We start from the raw sequence: 20,532 nt of genomic DNA, 5'->3' as shown, positions 1-20,532 counted from the left end.
GACATGTTTTGAACTTTTAAAGAAGAGGAGTTTAATACAGCAAAATTGATCCTATGGAAAAAAGGTTATAAATTCATGTTAAGACATCCAGCTGTACTTAAAATAATTATACCCGGGGAGCAAAACAGACTGTTCTTGGATCTGAAGGAAGCACAAGAATTCGCAGAGCGTTTGCAGGACAGAAGGAGAGATGAAGAGATGTAATAAGAATGAAGAACAGCGATAAAATATATATAAAGAAGTAAAAACAATGTATATGTAAAGAACTAAAGAGGGAAAAGAGAAGGGAAGGAAGGAAGTAAGGGGAAAAAAGGGAGAGCTTTGTTTTATGTGTAAAAAACAATGTTTTCTGAGGGGGGGGTTGGGAGGGGAGAGTATGACCGTCACTGCGAAATCAGTTGATGCTTGCGAACAAGATCGCAATCCAAATGGAAAGGGGAATTGTGGTTGCCTGGCAAGTGATAAGGGGCAACTCAGAGAGGGGGGGATTTGGGGTTAAGGTAATATTGGGTGTGAGTTGTTGGAGTATTTTATGTTTTAAATGTGTTGTCATACATTGAGTTTAAAAAGGGAAAACTGAGAGATGAAAATGGGGAAAATGGGGATGGTGGTGGTGAGGAAGCGGAAATGAGATGTAAACAAGATATAAGATGGCCATGTTGAACTATATGACTATAAACATTAATGGAATACATAACTGAATTAAAAGGAAGAGCCTATTAAGTTTACTGAAAAAAGAAAAAAAATAGATATAGCATTTGTGCAGGAAATGCATCTAATTGAAGTGAAACATAACAAATTAAAGAGACACTGGGTAGGACACATAGCGGCAGCATTATATAATTCAAAAGCTAGAGGTGTAGCTATATTAATTAATAAAAATGTACCAATCAAAATAGAGGAGGAAATAATAGATCCAGCAGGGAGGTATATAATGATAAAGTGTCAGATATACTCAGAATTTTGGAATTTAATCAATATATATGCACCTGATAAGGAGGATCAAAAGTTTATGCAGGATATTTTTTTGAAGAGTGCAGACACACAAGGAAATATATTGATAGGAGGGGATTTTAACCTTAATTTGGATCCAATGTTGGATAAAACTGGACAAAAGACAGGTAAAAAAATAAAGTAGACAAATTTATGCTTAAATCAGTGCAGGAAATGAAACTTATGGATATATGGAGGAGGAAACCCCAAGAGAGAAGGAATATTCATGTTATTCGAGTAGGCATAAAACATACTCGAGGATTGATATGTTTTTGTTGTCAGCCCACATTCAAGGGAGAGTTAGGAAAACTGAGTATAAAGCTAGATTACTATCTGCTCATTCACCCCTGTTATTAGCAATAGAACGGGAGGACATCCCATCAAGAACATATAGATGGAGGTTAAACTCCATGCTACTTAAAAGGCAGGAATTTAGATAGTTTATTGAACGCCAAATTAAAACATATTTTGAAATAAATACAGAATCAGTGAAAGACAAATTTATATTATGGGACCCAATGAAAGCCTTCATTAGAGGGCAGATAATAAGTTATGTAACTAAGATGAAAAAAGATTACAATCGGGAAATAGAGCAGTTGAAAAGGGAGATAGTAAGTACAGAAAAGGAACTAGTGAAAAGGGATGATATAACGAGAAAGAGAGAATTGGCGGACAAAAAAATAAAATACAAAGCATTACAAACATACAAGGTGCATAAAAACATAATGAAAATAAGGCAAAAGTATTACGAACTGGGAGAAAAAACACATAAAATATTAGCCTGGCAACTTAAAACAGAACAAGCTAAAAGAACTGTATTGGCATCAAGGAAACAAGACAAACAAATTACATATAATCCAATAAAGATTAATGAGAACTTTAAGGAATTTTATGAACAGTTATACCAAACTGAGAACGAGGGGAAAGATGATAAAATAGAAGAGATTTTAGCTAAAATTGAACTGCCAAAATTGCAAGAGGAACACAGCAAACTGATAAAACCATTTGAAATAGAGGAAGTACAGGATATATTAAAAAAGCTGCCAAACAATAAAATATCAGGAGAGAATAAATTCCCCATAGAATCCTATAAAACATTTAAAGAGTTATTAATTCCTCCTCTCCTGGAAGTAATGAACCAGATAGAAGAAACACAAAACTTGCCAGATTCATGTAAGACAGCAATAATTACAGTAATGCCAAAGATGGGGAAGAATCCACTAACACCAACATCGTATAGACCAATATCTCTACTTAATTCAGATTATAAGATAATAGCAAAATTATTAGCAAACAGATTGGCCGATTGTGTACCTAAAATAGTAAAACAAGATCAAACTGGATTTATTAAGAAAAGACGAACAGCGGATAATGTTTGTAAATTTATTAATTTAATTCATGCAATTCAAGGAAACAAGAAGCCAACAGTGGCTATTGCTTTAGATGCAGAAAAAGCCTTTGACAGAGTAGAATGGAACTATTTATTTAAAGTATTACAGAGATTTAATCTACCAGAAAAATATATTAATTGGATTAAAGCATTATATAACGGACCACTGGCGAAGGTAACAGTAAATAGATATGTATCGAGCCAATTTAAATTAAGTAGGTCAACTAGACACGGATGTCCATTATCCCCCCACATTGTTCACCTTAGCAATAGAACCATTGGCAGAACTGATAAGGACAGAAAATAAAATAAAAGGGATAAAAATAAAAGAGAAGGAATATAGAATCAGTCTAATTGCAGATGACATCATAGTATACTTAACAGAACCAGAAATATCAATAAAAGAATTACATAAGAAATTGAAGGAATATGGAGAAGTATCGGGGTACAAGATCAATCCAAATAAAAGTGAAGTGATGCCAATGAGTAACGCAGACTATACAGAACTTTAAAAAGAAGCACCATTTAAATGGCAAGCACAAGCAATCCGATACCTAGGGATCAGGTTAGGTAATAACTTAAGCCACTTGTACAAACTAAATTATCAGCCACTTATAAAGAAATTGCAGGAAGACTTAGAACATTGGAAAGAATTACCGCTAACATTGATAGGGAAGATAAACTGCATTAAAATGAATGTTTTCCCAAGGATACAATACTTATTTCAATCATTGCCAATTCCCTTAACAGAAAAATTCTTTAATGAACTAAAGAGAATAATAAGGAAATTTTTGAAGAAAGGGGGTAAACCGAGGATAGCATTAGATAAATTAACAGAGAGGTACAACCAAGCTGGTTTGCAGTTACCAAACTTTAAAAATTATTATAGAGCAGCACAATTAAGGTATTTATCAGATTTTTACCAGACAAGGGAAAAACCAGATTGGACTAAGATAGAGCTAGATAAAATAGGGGAGAAGGCACCGGAACATATAATTTATAAGTGGGATGAAAAGCTGGTGCAATATAAAAGCTCACCAGTATTGCATCATTTACTTAATATATGGAAGAAGATCCACTTAGAAAGGAAAAAAACAAATTACCAAATACCAAAATTGTTATTGACACAAAATCCACTGACCCCTTTTACAATAAATAACCTTTCCTTTAGAGAATGGGAAAGAAAAGGAAACAAAAGAATAGAAAATTGTTTTTTGGGAAATAATTTATTAACATTTGAGCATTTGAAGTACAAATATGGAATAACTCATGGTACAGTGTTTGCATATCATCAATTGAAAGGTTATTTAAAGGATAAATTGGGAAACATTGAGATTACCAGAAGGAAGCAGCTTTGAATATGTGATTACAGACACAATGATAATTAAAAGATTTTTAACAAAAATTAAGCTGCAAGATAAGGAAAATGATGAAATAAGCTATAAACCTAAACAAAAGTGGGAAAAGGATTTAAACATAAACATAAAAAATGAAGCATGGGAAAAGTTATGTTCTGGAACTATGAAAAATAAAATAAACACAAGGTTACGCATCATACAGTATAATTGGTTACACAGGTTATATATCATGCCTCAAAAGTTAAAAGAATGGGATCCAACATTATCAGATAGATGTTTTTGCTGTAAGAAGGAAATGGGAACAACAGTACATGCAATTTGGGCATGTACGAAAGTGAAAATGTTTTGGGAAGATCTAAATCAGATATTAAATAAAATCATAAAAAATAACATATCAAAAAATACAGAGATCCTTCTTCTAAGTAATATAAGAAGTAAGGAATTAGCCCTCAAATTGGATAAAGCGCAAAAAAGATTTCTTATGATTGCCTTAGCAGTAGCAAAAAAATGTATAATGTCAACTTGGAAAATGGAAGAGAGCCTGAGAATACAGCAATGATACATGGAAATGAATAAATGTATTCCATTGGAAAAAATAACATATAATTTAAAAAATAATGTCACATTATTTGAACAAATTTGGGAACAATACATGGAACATAACAGAGAGGGCTTGACTTGGACCTCCACCCCCTAAAATGATAAGAAGACAAAACGACTTGATTCAGTGTGTAAAAGTAGATGACACATTTTTCTTTTTTATTTTTCATTGTGTGAAGACATTGTTTCATGGTTTTATTGTATTGTATATGTTAATCTTCGTCCGTGAAGCCAAGCCAAAGAAGAATATGTTGAATATTTATTGGTTTTGGAGGGGGGTGGGAAGTGGGGAGGGAGGGTAGGGGGAAAAAAAGGGAGAAAATGCCACTGTGTATATTTAATGAGAAATGTTTGTATATATTTTGGTTGATATGGTTCACAGTGTTAAAAAATTTTTAAAAATTTTTTAAAAGAAAATGCTATAGCTGCAGAAGACTGATTTTGGATTACTAAAATTAGTTATTTTTGCAAAGCCTCAGAGGTAATTTGTGAAAAAGATTTTTGACATAGGATCCTTTGTATTTGGTCTTTAAGGCTGGAATTATTTGTCATATCAATGCAGGTGTAGTGTGGTGTAAATTTGGAGTGAAATCATTGCTTTATATTCAGTGATCCATGTCAAACTTAAATCCTGCAAAGCTTTCTTATATTCCTAACATAGGTGATAGTACATGAAAGGCAGACAAAAGCATAAAGCTTTGAAGTGATTGAAGATTTGGAAGGATTCAGTTCTGAATTAATGTGTACAAATCTTCCACTGGGGAGAACTCATAAGAATACTCTGCAGAGATATTTAGATTTTTTTTAATGAACACAGTACAGATAATGAAGCTTGAAAACTAAGTGAAATTTGAAATCTGATTGCAACTGTCCATTTTAATTCTCTTCCAAAAATACAACAGAGATGTATTTGGAAGCTGACAATGACATTTGTAGTTTGACCTTCAGCAATTTGTTCTTTAACCAGTTTTTGCAGTGCAAGATTTTAGAGTATAACAAAATATATCAGGTTAAACAATACCAAATCATTCCTTTACCCTCAAATAATAAATAATTGCTCAATTGTGCTTTGCTTTTAAAAAGATGTGGCAGCTACTAGCAGGGAAAAAAATTGTTTTGCCCTTCAAGTCTTTGACCCTAATCCTAACCCTTGTCATCCAACTGATTAAACAATTCTAATCGCATTCACCTTTCATCTCCCCATATTTCTTTATCCTTTTGCTCTTTTAATTTTGAATGTTCACCTAGTTTCTCCTTCAACTATCAAAACAGGAAGGTAATCTCGAAACACATCTGAAAGTTTCCACTTGCACTTTAACTTCAATGTTTTTTTATGATTAAATCTAGAATTCTGTGAATTTTTCTCAAACCATATCATTTTGCGGTGCCAGACTTTACAAAACTATCAATCTCATCCCTTTGGATTCCATTAGACTGAGAATAATGCTATTCAGAGTGTTATTGCCGCAACTCGTCTTTTATATGACACATAGACCCGAAATATACTGATCTTTTGTCAATGGTTCTTTAGAGCTCTGCAGGCTAACTATACAAATATACTCCCTCCCACCTTCCACACCTGCCCATTGTGATGCAGAAGTCAGAAATGAGTTGGAGATTGCTTAAATCTATTCAATAGTTTAATTCAATTTGCACAAGTTTTAAACGCTTCTGATCATCAGAGACATTTAAAATGAGGTTCAAATGCCATTGATCACAAAGAATTGTCAAAATGCTACCATTTAAGTCCAGGGCCAGACTTTATGATCTGTCATTTGAGGTCCAGTTGTCCATTGTCAACCTCACACTGTGCCTTCAGTAGCTCGACCTCCAGAACAATGGTGTGTTCAGTGACCAAACATGGTGGGCAAAGTGCAAGTGACAGGTCAGTTCACTAATGCTTCTTGATAATAATTTCTGTTTATATCCATTCCCCCATCACTTTTCCTTTTGCTGCATCTTTTGATTTTCATAAAATTAACCAAATTTCCTATTTTAAACAAACTCCCTCTCAGTCTATAAACATATCATAAATATACACAGTGAAATAATTCAATACTGTCAACCGATTCTGAATAAGTAATTCCTTGGAAGAGTTTTTAAAATCTTCATATCTCTGCAGGTGGATTTCATTGGATGTTAGGGATCTAACAGAGAAAACACACTCCACAAAATTGTTTAAGGATCCTGGAAACTTGTTTGTCCACTTGTTGCTCAGCTGTGATTGCAGACAGTATTGCAATCGTTCTCTTCTCACATCTCCCCCAACTTTAAGGATTTTTTTGGCCTAAGACTCTTGCTGTTCATTTCTTGGATCAATACGCTGAGTGTATTATCCTTAAATGGAGCATTTTTGCACCCTTTGGTGTATTGATGCATATGCAAGAGGAGATCAAAGATAAAATTTAAATCCAAGTTTGTTGCTGGCACATTGGGGCATCCTGGCCACACCAGAACACTCAACTCAAGTCCAATGAGCAATCAGTGTGCTAATTTTGCAGAGCTTTGCAAGGGCAGCTGAACAATCTGCCTAAAGTGAGCAGGGCCTACAAGCACTTAATTGCTGTTGTAAAGTTCCCTCCACTCAACACAGCTGCAAATAATACAAATTAAAGTTTAGCATTATCTCAATGAAAAAACTCCAGAAATGCTTGTATAAGTTTAATTATCTTTAACCAATCCGAAGCATCACTCCATGAAATCTAAAAAAGGTTAGTGCAGTGATTGCTTAAAAAAAACAACTCTTTCCCAGTCTATCACCGTCGTAAAATAATCCTGAACAATTTTCACTTTTACTCTTCAGTGGCCTGTCTTGTTTGATTAAACATTACAAAGGTTAACTTGGTGCAAAAACAGTAAATACTGAAAATACTCAGCAGATCAAGCAGCAGGCTTTGAAAAGAGAAACAATTAACATTTCAGATTCAAAGCCCTTCATCAGATGTCTGATTGAAGAATTTAAAACACTGTTTCTCATTCCATAGATGTCCCCTGACCTGTAAAGTGTTTCCAAAATATTCTGGTTTCATTTTAATTACCAGCATCTGGAGTTTTCTGATTTTCACTCTAGACTTTGCCTGGAATCAGGAATGGAGTGCATGATGTGTGATTAATCGAAACCTGCCCAGCCTGGTGTGAGTAACATTAGACATTTTTACATTGCCACTGAAGATTTCAGAAAAATTTCTGCTCCGGTGGCAATGTGAAAATGTTGGGACAACATTTTTTATTCAAGTTCCATCCTGTAATATTTCCACTTTTGGAGCAGCTGCAGCGTAAATTGACCACAGCCACTCTGTAAGAAACAGACCTAATGAATACGACGTTCCCCCTCTGACAAATTCCGCAACACAGGAAGGCTTTGTAAAAATGCCCCTGTGTAAACCACCACCTCAGGACACACCGGAGGCAAGAATGTTATTTTTTTTTCAAGTTTCTGTGTAAAATTGCCCATAGATTTTGCCAGTTACAGCTCATTATATTGACCTTAGCATCCAGCAGGACTAACCCTGGTGTTATTTTCCATATTTCATTTAAGAGAGGTAAATTCCAGTTGACACTACTTAAGGAAGGCAGGTAGTGGAAGTCTAGATGGAGATGATTTTCACTTACTAGAATGAACAAGCGACCACAAATTTTCTGCAATGAAGATCTTGTCAGAAGAGAAAGAGTCCAATACACCACATAAAATACAATCAATAAGTATTTGAAAAGAGTCAGCTGTGAAGATTGATACCAGGTGTCGAGCTCATAGGACTGAAATGAAGTGCTGTAAGTTTAATAATCTCATAAAAGCAGGCAAGATCAATGAATGTACCTTCAAATGTAATAGTCCACAAACTACACCAATGTCCTCACACACTGCTCAAGCCAAGTCAATGTTTGACGTAATATATTCTTCAGGCAGGTTTAGGACATTCCATTCACATGCTCCATGACATGTGTACATTTTACAATCCTTTAATCTCATTTCTTCAACACATCGCCAGCTTTTTATTCAAACACAGTGCTCAACATTTATAGCATATTTTCTCTCTCTCTCTCTCTCTTGCAAGACAAATTAGTAACAGTCAACCAGCAGAGAATAGACCTGGCTTAATCCTCTTAACTCAAGCAATCCCCAACCTTGGCGCTGAATCCCACTTTGGGGGATGAAGAGATTTTAAAATGTTTGACAAGTGCCATAATATGCATTTATGACAGATTGTCTGCATGTTGACTTAATTATTTTGTGACTGCATGAAGTTTCCAGAGTTTACATTGGGTCAGGCTGAAGGAAAGGTTTGTGGGTGCCTCTTGAAACTTGTGAAATAAAAAGTCAATCAATGCACCAGTTACTGTGGAATGTATGATCAAAGGTGCAACAGAAACCATTCATGAAAAGGCAAGATTTGCCCCATACTTAACCTTTTTCTTATCTCACTTCCTCATCTTTTTTTCCTGCTTGGACAAATAATTATTATTTTTTCTCTCTCAGTTTATTTATTTAATAATTTTTCATTTGGAAAATTCAATAACTTTTAGGGTAGTAGTGCAGACTGGTACAATAGGGACAGTTAAAAAGATTCTTAGATAGGCACATGGATGTAGGAAAATAGAGGTTTATAGGTGTGAGGTAGGCAAGGATTAGATTATTGCGGAATAGGTTTCAATAGGTTGGCACTTAATTATGACTGGTGAACTTTAGGAAGCAAAGATCTGGCTTTAAAATGGAAAATTAGTGTCAATATCTCTCTGATTAACATTTATGAATTGCATAGCCCTCCTCATTTCATTGAAGCCTTGACGTCAAGTAGTTCGACCCTACCTTCTGCATTCTTCACTTGCACTGTTAATCAGTCCAAGACTAGCAGCCTGCTGCTAACAGGCTTTGTACTGAATACCAGAAGTGGGACAAGCAGAATCAGGAGAGAGAGGTGTATCGAAGAGGTGGTATCACCTATGAAACAGGGCCCACTGGCAATGATTTATTTTACTGATTTACAATATTCCCTTCACTTTGGCATTTATTGTCATCAGATTCTATACTCAAATATTCTGGGTAAAGTGGGAAATGATTTATCTCCACAGCCATTTTCTAACATTACAGCTAATTTCACGTTAAATATCTGACCATCCATCGTATAAAAACAAAGTTCACAACAGTGGGATGTTGGGTTTTGCTCCGGATCAGTGGATTGCAGGCCATGTGTCTTAGAAAATTTAGATTCAGAGTTTGTATCCGAGGTCACTAGCAAGTTAACAGCTTGCATATACTCTTGTCTTGTGACCAGTTTAATATGTGGTGCCACTGAGTGATATTCTTCTGAAACCTCTACAGTTTGTTCGCTTATATGACCTTTGCCTTTAGTCTTTGCTCATCACTGTTCTCAGAATCCCTCCACTATGTAAATGCTTTCACGTTACTGTCAGAGATCCAAATAGTAATAATGCATTTTACCAATTTTATCTCTGCTGACCAGACATTGATTCTTAATTTTCGGGAGGGGGGCGGTGAATGGTGGATAGTGCTCGAAAGATAGTGGTTGGGCTGGGAACAGGAATTGGGGGAAATAGTTCTGGAGTACAGTGCAATATTTAAACCTCTTGAAGCAGAACTAACAGAGGAAGGTGAAAACGTCTATGTGAACAGGTACCACATTGAATCCTCAGAGAGAGACATAAAACATCTGGAAATTCAACCATTGATGAACATCTCATGTTTTACACACTCTCTGAAACTAAGGGAACAGAATGAACCTTGGAAGTGGTGTGCAACACATCATGGCTATTACTTTGCACAGTCAGTGCTCTCAACCAAAGATTAAAGTTTAGATAAATATTCTTATTGAAATTAATTCTGTCTGTGCAGAGAGTTGTGGAGAAAGAATGAAAATAGAAACAGCGGGAGCGCCATAAACATGAGGAGTAATGCAGTACAGGTAGAGATTGATCAGCTATTATCTCTTAGGTCCTTTATCTGGAGTAGACTAAAGTTCACTGAGGCAAAAGATGTTCTAAATGTTATACATATGTTGGAGTTGATGTCTACTTTATTCATTATAAATCAAGAAGCAATATATATTTTAACAATAGATATGTAAAATGAAAATAGAGAGTGCTTTGATGAAATAGATATGATAGCATTCTACAGTACCAACATCGATTTTTCTAGGGAATTTGGCACATCTTCAGGGAGTGCATTCCAGATCACTACTCAATATATGGATTCTGAATACAAGTTATGACATTTCTCAAGGAATTATCTGTCACTTTCAATTATGAGCAGTCTTTTCTCTTGAAAAAGATTGCGCTCACTGCTTGAGAGACATCACAAAGAGAGTCATGAAAAGAAATGCAGCCACAAATTCTTCTTTGGCTTGGCTTCGCGGACGAAGATTTATGGAGGGGGTAAATGTCCACGTCACAAATATTCTGTTACCAATCAAGGACCTGTTTCTTTTTCTTCTTGTGATGAGAACACAGAGGAACCTAGGCAGGAAGAACATAGAAAACTGAAAAGAAAATTGCATTTTTCATTTTGGGGAAAATAAAACAAAGTATTAAACATGGTGCAAGAAGAGAAGTGTCAATGTTTGAACCTCCATTAGCTGAAATAGAGCAGAGCTAGTCCAATGCACACTGATCCACGTTGCTTTCTTTCACTAGCTGAGAAACAGTGATACGGATATTCTTTTTGAAAAAAGGACAAGGCAATGCATGCATCATTGAGAGAGTAGAAGGATTTTGGATGTGGAATTAGGACTAATCCTTGCTTTTGAAGATTCAGACACTTCTCAGGAGCAACTCTTGTGGAATTATATAAATGCCAAAGGTTCTCCAAAGATAAGTAGCCAACTGTTGGATGACAGGAAAGTTCAATGTAATCTTTTGTGTAGCTAACCAGTGCCCTACATTTCAAATGTTTTGATAAGAACCAAAATTCATTGGCCCTGACTCTAAACTCCACCCATCTATCCAAAAATATTCTTGAGTCTCATGGTTCTGAATCACTCTGACACCAATGGTCTGTTTTCCAAACTATTTAAATATCACTTTGATATTTTCTGTTCAATATTTTCCCAAAATCTATCTTCCACTTTTTGTTTGTATGAGATCACTGACCAGAAATTTAATTGACTTTAGGATTTTTATACGTTCACTGATTGTAAATAGTTTTATGATTTTACTTGAACCTTGCATGAAATATGTCAACTCGCCAATAACTCAAAAACTCATTTAATTTAAGTCACCTGGGATTCTTCAAGAAGTGGCTATTTTACTCCAAGCTCATGTCCACATCACCTATTCATCCCCTTCTTCTATTCCTTCACTGTAAGCCACATTTTTTCTATCAAGTTTGCTTATTTTTCCTGTGACTGCTTCGAACAAGGATCAGGGCCACTTCCCGTTGAGTGACATATGGTCATCCAGATTTCTCTTCCCGCTTTCTGGCATATCACTTGTGTTTCATCTGCAATTATCTAACAGAAGAAACGATTGTTCCCAGCAGATTGATTTCAGAAAAGAAGAAAGCTCCAAAGTTCAACATCATCATTTTGTTCTGAAGACTCATGGATGGCAACTTTCCCATTCTCATAATGATTAGGTATGTAGTGCTAATCTATTAATGATATTGCTGATCAGAATGGTTGGAATATTTACTTTTGGATTTTGCTGCAGGAATTACAAGTCAAGTTACAATTTATCGGAGAGAGATTCACTGTTCCCATTGGAAAAAAGTTACTTGAATTCCTCTTAAAAACACAGACATGCTGGAGGAGCTCAGCAGGTCTTGCATCGTCCATAGGAGGTAAAGTTATACAAGCAACAGTTTGGGCCTCAGCTCTTCTTCAAAAAATAGGGAAGCGCCTGAATTAAAGGGTGGGGAGAAGGCAAGGAAGGGCAGGGGAGGTGTACAGACCAACAGACAGAAGGTACTAATTGGATATTGGATAGGAGGACAAGAGAGAGGAAAGGGGAGAATTGATTGAGGGAAGGAGAGGTTGGCTCTGTAAATGCAGAGCTAAGAGAAAAGAAAGAGAGAGGGACAGGAAAGGAGATTTAGGGATAGATGTGGGGTGGGGCTAACGGAAATTCTGTGGATCTGCAACTTAGTCTCTCACATATATGTCCCTTTGACCCTTCTGCCATTAACCTACACAAAATGGTAACTCGCAGCACCATCGCTTCTCGGCCTTTTGGCTAAGATCAAGTGTAGTGTGGTAACTCACAGCACCAAATTACTCTCCCATCATTATTTGAGAATATGGAAGGAAAACGGAATACCTGGTCTAAACCCACATGGCCACACGGAAAATGTGTCAACACTTCACGTATAGTACCTGGGGTCAGGATTGAACCTGACTCCCTGAAGCCATGAGGTAACAGCATTAACTGATGCACCACTGTGCTAGCTACTGCAACAGTTAGATGAAGAATAGGATAAATCATGCATCAGGAACTGCAAAGGAAATGAGTAGGTCCAGCACATTAAAAGTTCCATCTCGGGTGTAAGTATCCTTGTTCCAATTGAATAGTGCAATCCAGAATATCTCCAAGGCTGGATCTTTCCCCTCCCTCCTTCTTTTTTCCATCCATTCTTTTCTCCTTCCCTATCTCTTCTTTCCTCCCTCCCTCCATAGAGCTCTGTCCCTAATGGCCAGGAATGTGCGATGTTGAAGAATCTCGAGATATGAGGTACCTGTAGATGTGAGTAAAAACACAGTGCTGGAGAAACTCAGCAGGTCAAACAGGTCCTTTATATAGCAAAGGTTAAAATACATAACTGATGTTTCAGGCTTGAGCCCTTCATCAAGGTAGGTATTTTTACCTTTGCTATATAAAGGACCCTGTTTGACCAGCTGAGATTCTCCAGCACTGTGTTTTTACTTCCACCCCAGTGTCTACAGATTTTTGTGTTTTACTTTTACCTGGGCCACTTATACATTGCCACTGGATTCACAGTAATAAAACCTGAACCAGCCAATATTTGAAACCTACACCACCACCAAAGAATAGCCAAACCTGCCACACCTCTAGTTTTCCAACCACTATGACTGGAGGTCAAAGTATTCCAGCATTACAAGATTTTTTTAAAATTAAACATGAAAAAATAGCTGTTCCCAGAACCAAAATGTTCCAGTAGCACCTTTCAGGATGCATCTTTTGCATGCAATATAAAGGGAAGGATCACTTTGCACTGTAAACAGTGGATTTACAGCCTGTGGTAAGACTAGTCAGTCAAAAGTTGTAATAGTGTTCAGCTAATCAATGCCATGCAATTGCACAGCTTCACTGGACACCCAAGTGAGGAGCATGATTTAATTATCTTATGGACTGAATATATTATTTTTTTAAATCAGTATACATCCCAAGGATCAAAGGTCACAAAAGACATAGGCTACAAAGGCCAATAGAGGGTTAATGTTGATTTATATTGTCATCGAGTTGCAGAGCATACAAACAGGCCCTTTAGCCTCTTGTCCTTGTTGACAGTAATTCCACTGGCTTGTATTAGACCTGTCTCCTCCTATGCTTTACCCAATGATGTGTCTGTCTAATTTGCTCTTAAATGCAGTAATTATATCTGATTCCATCACCTCTGACAAGAGATTGAATTTAACAATCTATTGGGAAAGAGAATCCAAAGAGAAAATACATTTTAGTTGAATGGGCACGAAGAGCTTCTATGACTTTATGAGATGGAAATGGCGATGCTGCAATGAAGACCTGATAAAGCAGTCTCTCCTAAATCGATTCTATCTTCACCTTCTGATGCCTCTCGAAAGCAGCAAACATGTTAAAGAACAGATTCCACCCCTGTCACACTACCTTTTCCCCATGTCTTTTGGGCAAAAAAAAATACATGTTTTTGAAACATGCACTACCTGATTCAATATTTCTTCTGTTATCAGAATCTGAATGGCCCTCCCATTAATACAAGATGATGCCTTGCACTGTTTAATTGGTCATTTCTTTTTAACATACCTTTTTATCTTATGTGACAATATTCTCTTCACGTTTGTTTTAATATGTGAGACCATGTTTTTATTCTTGCACCACCTGCTAACTTATGAAGAAGTTGACTTACCTGAATATCACACAAAACAAAGCTTTTCAATATATCTTGTTATGCACGACAGTGAACAATTCAATCAATTTACTGAGGTTGTACATTCATAGTGCATTTGATGTAATAAAGAAGGATAAAGGGAGATCTAATAGAATTGTCTAACATATAGGAAGGATTTGAAAGATTAGAAGTAAAAGTTGACAACCAATAAATCAGAATAGATATTCAGTAGAAGTGCAAGGAAGAAGATGAGGACATTTTTTGTCAAACAATGGATTATTCAGTTAAAAAAAACTTAGCACTTATGAAATATTCCAACACATCCAAAAGGTGTTAGAATGGAATTTGGTTTCTTGATAGGCCATAGAGCAACAAAATTGCACTCATTACACAATGAGAAAATAAAAGAGGGCATATTCTATTTTAAGACAATTATTGGCTTGACAACTGGAAATGGTAACTACCTTTCACATTGGAAAAGTAGGTTCAATGTAACTGTCAGGACTTCCAGCATTGCAGGATTTCTTCAGGATTTAATTGAAATATCAATCTCAATTAAACCTAACAATGTATTGAACTTGCAGTTAGATATCCAATGTTTATAAATATGTATTTTGGCTTTCAAGCATTCAAATATAGTGTTTTGATATAGGCAAAGAAGCATTGACTTCACGGGTAGTTGCAAAAGTAGTTAGAGTGGAAGTAATTCAAAGGTGTGAGTCATGAATTAAAAGCAGGAGATTGGCCACAGTCCCTAATTTTTGCTCTCTGATTTAGTAAAGTCTTAGCTAGTCTGATTGTAACCTCAAATCTGCATTCACACCTACCCTTAGTAACCTTTCAGCCCTTTGATTTTCAAAAATCTGCCAAAGATCTTCCACTTCCTTTGAGGAAGAGTTTCAAAGACCCTGAGAGAAAGGTTTTTAACTTTCTCTTTATTCTCTAAAAATGGTGACTCTTTATTTTTTTTAAATAATGGTCCCTTGTTCAAGATTCTCTAATGAGTGAAGGCATTTGGTCTGCATTAGACCTGTCAGGCACTACTTTAATGTTGAGAATTAGATTGCATGACACAGCAGGCTGCAATGCAACTTAAAAGAAGATTCTGCATCTTTTCTCAGAAGTAAAAATGGTGATGACAGAAACTAATTTTACATATTTAAATAACTATGAACAGTGTTATTAGGAAGCCACAGAGATATGCATGGGACCACTCGTTTGTGAATCAAAGCAACTGCATCATCACATGGTGTGCATTGCAAAATTTGATATATATCCTCAGGAGTTTGTGGAGGAGCTAGTGGAGTTGTTCAAGTGAACCGGTACGGACTTGAAAGGCCAACATGGCCTGTTTCCGTACTGTAAACGGTTATATGGTTTTATGGTTATTGTAAGAAGGTGTGAACATGCACACTTCCATTTCCAAATGGGTCTTCAGAAAATGTAAAACCCATTATCTTTAACTTCCCACTTAATGGTGATGTTGGCTAAAAGGAAATAATCCATAATAAGAAAGATATAATTGCACAAAGAAAAAAGTGCTATATTTTCATTTTTCAAATATGTTTGACACCATAGTAATTACAAAGTAATTATTCAAATTTTAATAAATAACAACAAATATATTAAGAAATCTTTGAAAGTCAATAATAATTTTGTATCAAATGCTTCAAGTTTTGAGGGAAACAAAAAACAAAATGAAGCAGATAGAAAATTCTGGTTCACCAATGCTTCTCTAGTTCAAATTACCTAGCACATGGGTATATCTTGAGAAGGAAACAATGAAAGGCATTGTAAAAACCATGAAGATAATAAATGAGTAAATTAATTCTTCCTGATCTCATTGTCTTCTGGGCAACTTAACAATTAAATTGAGTTTGATCACGGTTCTTATATTAACTTATCTAGGCATTATAGTTGGAATATTATTTGAACAGGTACACGTGAAAACAATGTTTCTGGTTGATGCTGTGCAGCTGCCTTTTAATTTTTAATAATGTGGAATTTAATTGAGTAGAGGTTACCCAGTAAGTTTAGATGCAGTGACATCTTATTGCTTAGTCTTTTGACAAAATTACCATTGAGGTCTTCACAATTTTGTCAAATGACAGCTGCGATGTTCAAAGCTAATCAGCAGACTTCACACCTGGGCCTCAACACCCCACTGTGGCATTGGATCCTGGATTTCCTCACCTCCAGACCACAATCCAGAGAGGATTGGTAAGAACATCTCCTCCACAATCTCCATAAGTACCTAAGCACCACAGGCCTGCATTCTTAGCCCCTGGTCTACTCACTTTACACCTATGACTGTGTGAGTCAGTCTGACAATAACGCCATGGGAGTGGGTTATATAAAAATGGGTGATGAGTCAGCATAGAGGAGAGAGAGCGACTGAAAACTTTGCTGGATGGCGTTCTAAAAACAACCTTGCACTCAATGTCACCAAACCAAGGAGATGACTGTAGGCTCCAGAAGGGAAAACCAGAGATGTACAGTCAGTGATGACTGAAGGATCAGAGAACATTTTAATTCCTGAGAGTCCTATTTTGGAGGATATTTCCTGGACCCAACACACACTAATTTCATGGAGAAGAAAGCACATCTGCGCCTCTACTTCCTCAGGAGTTTGTGGATGTTTGGTATGACATTGTAAACCTTGGAAAACTTCAACAGATAGATAATGGAAAGTGTATTAACTGGCTGCATCACAGCCTGGTTTGGGGAAATTAGTACCTCTGAGCAGAAAGCCCTGAAAAACATAATGGACATGACCCAGTGCATCGCAGGCAAAACCCTCCCCACCCTCAAGAACATCTACAGCAAATTCTGTCGTCGAGAGCAGCAGCAATCATCAAGGATCCGCATCACCCAGCACACACTCTCTTCTTGCTGCTGCCATCAGGAAAAAGGTATAGGTGCTACAAGACTCACATCATCAGGTTCAGGAATAGTTGCTACCCCACCACCATCAGACTCCTCAACAACAAAGTCAATCAGAGATTTATTTAAAAGACTCTTACTTTGCACGTTATTTATCATTGAATATTTATTTTCTGTATTGCATACTGAGTTTGTTTACATTTCTCTCATTTGCTTATGTATCTTTTCTTGAGTACATTTTTTTTGCATGACCAATAAGTAGAAATTCCACCTGGCCCACAGAAGAAAGTATCTCAGAGTTTTATGTGATATTATGTACTCTGACAATAAATCTGAACTTTGACTTTAACTTTGAAATGAAATGCCAGCAGGTAAAATATGGGCAGCATATATTTTTCAAATGGTTCAGTAGTAATTTACTCTTCCGTCCCTGGCATAACCTTTTCAATATCTAGCTGCTGAACTGGAGCCAACTTAAGGACAGTCTGGACATTCATTCTTATGTTTTCCTTTTGATGTGATATATTATCCTTCACTCCATTCTGTTGAGCAGCTAGTATTGCATCTACCAAAGCTTCAATGGGAACTTAATAGCCCTCAACTGCGGGAAAGGTTATCCTGAAATTATTCTTTTGTCCCAACTCCTGCTATCAACAATCTGTGCCATTTATCTCAAATGGAACTATTCTTAAATTACAACAGTGTTCATGTTTCATTGATGATAAAGCATTTTGGGACTTTTGAGGATGTGAAAAGGTGGTATAAGCACCAGCACCAATGCAATTCATGAAAGGACAATTTTCCGCAACCAAAGAATTGCTAGAGAAACATCTAGAGTATAGGGAGAGATTGGACAGATTAGGTCTTTATTCTTTGGAGCGTAGAAGGTTGAGAGGGGATTTGATAGAAGTATTTAAGATTATGAAAGGGATAGACAGAGTGGATGTGGATAGACTATTTCCGTTAAGAGGAGGAAAGATTAAAACAGGAGGACATGAGTTAAGAATTAAGGGGCGGAGGTTTAGAGGTAACATGAGGGGGAACTTCTTTACTCAAAGAGTGGTAGCCGTGTGGAATGAGCTTCCGGGAGAAATAGTGGCGGCGGAGTCAATTGTATTATTTAAGAAAAGGTTGGACAGGTATATGGATGAGAAGAAGATGGAGGGTTATGGGCATTATGCAGGGAGGTGGGACTAGAAAGGGGTGTTTGGTTCGGTGCGGACTAGAAGGGCCTAATGGCCTGTTTCCGTGCTGTAATTGTTATGTTAGTACATCAGTCAACACACATGGGAAGAAATGGCCAATCACCATTTTGGGACTGAATCCTTTAATGAGACTAAAGAGAAAAGGGAGAGATAGTTTTATTTATTTGTTGCCAATCATTATTGTCCTTGATCAGAAGAGGCAACCATTTGAGTGGCCCTTAAATGTGATGGGGCCAGATGAGGACATTAATAGAACCAGATGAGTTTTTTTAATGATAATTGAGTATATTAAGTGATACTATTACTGAGACTAGTACTTATTTGTGGATCAGTTGTCCAGACCTATGGCTACCAGCCCAGAAACCTGACCATACTACTATAAAAGTAATTTCCCTGCATCAGAATGGACACAATTCTGTGAACCATGAAACAATTACTTTAATTCTTTCAACACACCTTACTGTTTCTTTATTTTGTGATTGAGCAACTCCTAACACTTACCTATTAGACAGCAAAAAGTGTATAATAGTTGTGGAATTCAAAGAAGCATTTTATCTCTGTAAAATATTTTGGACTAGATGCAGGGTAGCCTTGTCCTCAAATGGATGGAGCACTTAACATCCATCTTATAAACTTGCCAACTCTGAGAAAACAAATGTATATTTTATTCCATGAAAATATGTGAACAAAAATAGAAAATGCAGGGAACTTGCAGCAGATCAGGAAATATACATCACCCTTTGCTTCACTGATGATCACAGTCATATAATCACTACATTTCTCATGGTATCATCTGTCTTCACTACTGGAATGATTGGAACAGCCCAATCAAAATCCCCAACCAATCCAATGATAGCTACTTCCTGCAGTCTTTTCAGGCCCACCAGACTGTACAGTGTAGATCCCACTTTGAAAACCCCATGTGAATCTTGGCTTTCCTCCCTCATGTTTCCAAATTCATCACAAACTACATTGGGGTTCACTTCCAGTACATCTGAAACAGGCAGCTTATCTTTTTGAGCTCACTCCAATCCATCTTTAGTCAGTGCTTTTCTATCAAACTGGATCTTTTAATTGGGATAATCAATCAGATGAGGAAGTTTCATATCATGTTCACCTCTTCTCACTCAAACCACAACTCCCTATTTCAGCCTGGGTAGAAAGGACAGGGGATAAATCCTGGAACTCGACTCTTCATTTGACCATTGCTCACCTGTAACTTTTACTGCAGCACCAGTGTCTACTCCTATTTGAATTGTCCTTCTCAATGAAAACTGTTGTGCAGAAAGGTTCAATGGAGCCCTGATCCAACATGAAGTTTACGCAGTTCACTTCGGTCATCACTTCCTTCACTTAATTCATTTGTTCAATACTCTTCCTAGAAAATTGTGGACTATTTTCCAAGGTTGCAATGACTTGCTTTCTAACAAAATGTTGACAAGTGTCACAATTGTGGCACACAGACTCTTTGCATATGTACTCATCAGTTTGATTTTTTCTGTTGCCAAAACTGTATTCAGCTCCCTTTCAGTGATTCTTCCTTTGTTGCAAAGCTAGGCCAAGCTGAGCCTCCACTGGCCACATTACAAATTCTGACTTTCTATGACTGCTGCCTCCATTGTCTAAGCAATATCAAATGATTGAAATTAAGTTTCCTCTCATTGGGTAGCCACCTTTCAATTTTTAATGGCGTTGGTTCAAATTATTTGTCTCATGGTTCAGTTGAAGCCAGCAAAATTACTGCTTCTTCTCCAACTGCACTTTTTCCCTTCCGCAATATAATTTTCCAGAGAAATCAAGTTCCATTCTTTCCAAATAATCAATCAATTATTTGTATGTACTTTTGAAATAAATTCATTGATCATCTTTTTGTCACCACACCATGAGGTCTTGCACAAAAGAATGAATCAGTGAAATTCAATTTTATCTCATTAAACTATGCTGCTTCACTCCAAATTTCATGAAAAGCAAGTAACACTTAATCCTATAACCATCCTAGCTAAAATTCTTTCATCCTTCACTGCCAATTGTCATCATGACATCATTTAC

At 36.5% G+C, this 20,532-nt stretch overlaps 2 long non-coding RNA genes across 3 annotated transcripts in view; both read right to left on the bottom strand.

Annotated features, from left to right (window-relative positions):
• The window catches only part of LOC138738867 (uncharacterized), a 208,093-nt gene that overhangs the window by 94,355 nt on the left and 93,206 nt on the right, over nucleotides 1-20,532 (bottom strand). The gene's annotated exons all lie outside the window — the stretch shown is intronic.
• Nucleotides 10,373-20,510, bottom strand: LOC138738870 (uncharacterized). 2 transcript variants are annotated; one of them, XR_011341834.1, is made up of 3 exons: nucleotides 19,221-20,510; nucleotides 18,985-19,126; nucleotides 10,373-10,812 (listed from the first exon to the last, which is right to left on the bottom strand). It is a non-coding gene; the product is annotated as an uncharacterized lncRNA (long non-coding RNA). The 2 variants fall into 2 exon arrangements; XR_011341833.1 differs by having other exon boundaries at nucleotides 19,697-20,510.

This window comes from Narcine bancroftii, chromosome 7 (assembly GCF_036971445.1).
Source record: "Narcine bancroftii isolate sNarBan1 chromosome 7, sNarBan1.hap1, whole genome shotgun sequence".
NCBI classification, from domain to species: Eukaryota; Metazoa; Chordata; class Chondrichthyes; order Torpediniformes; family Narcinidae; genus Narcine; species Narcine bancroftii.
The sequence above is the reverse complement of the archived record's forward strand: the minus strand, read 5'-3'. Positions and strand labels throughout refer to the sequence as shown.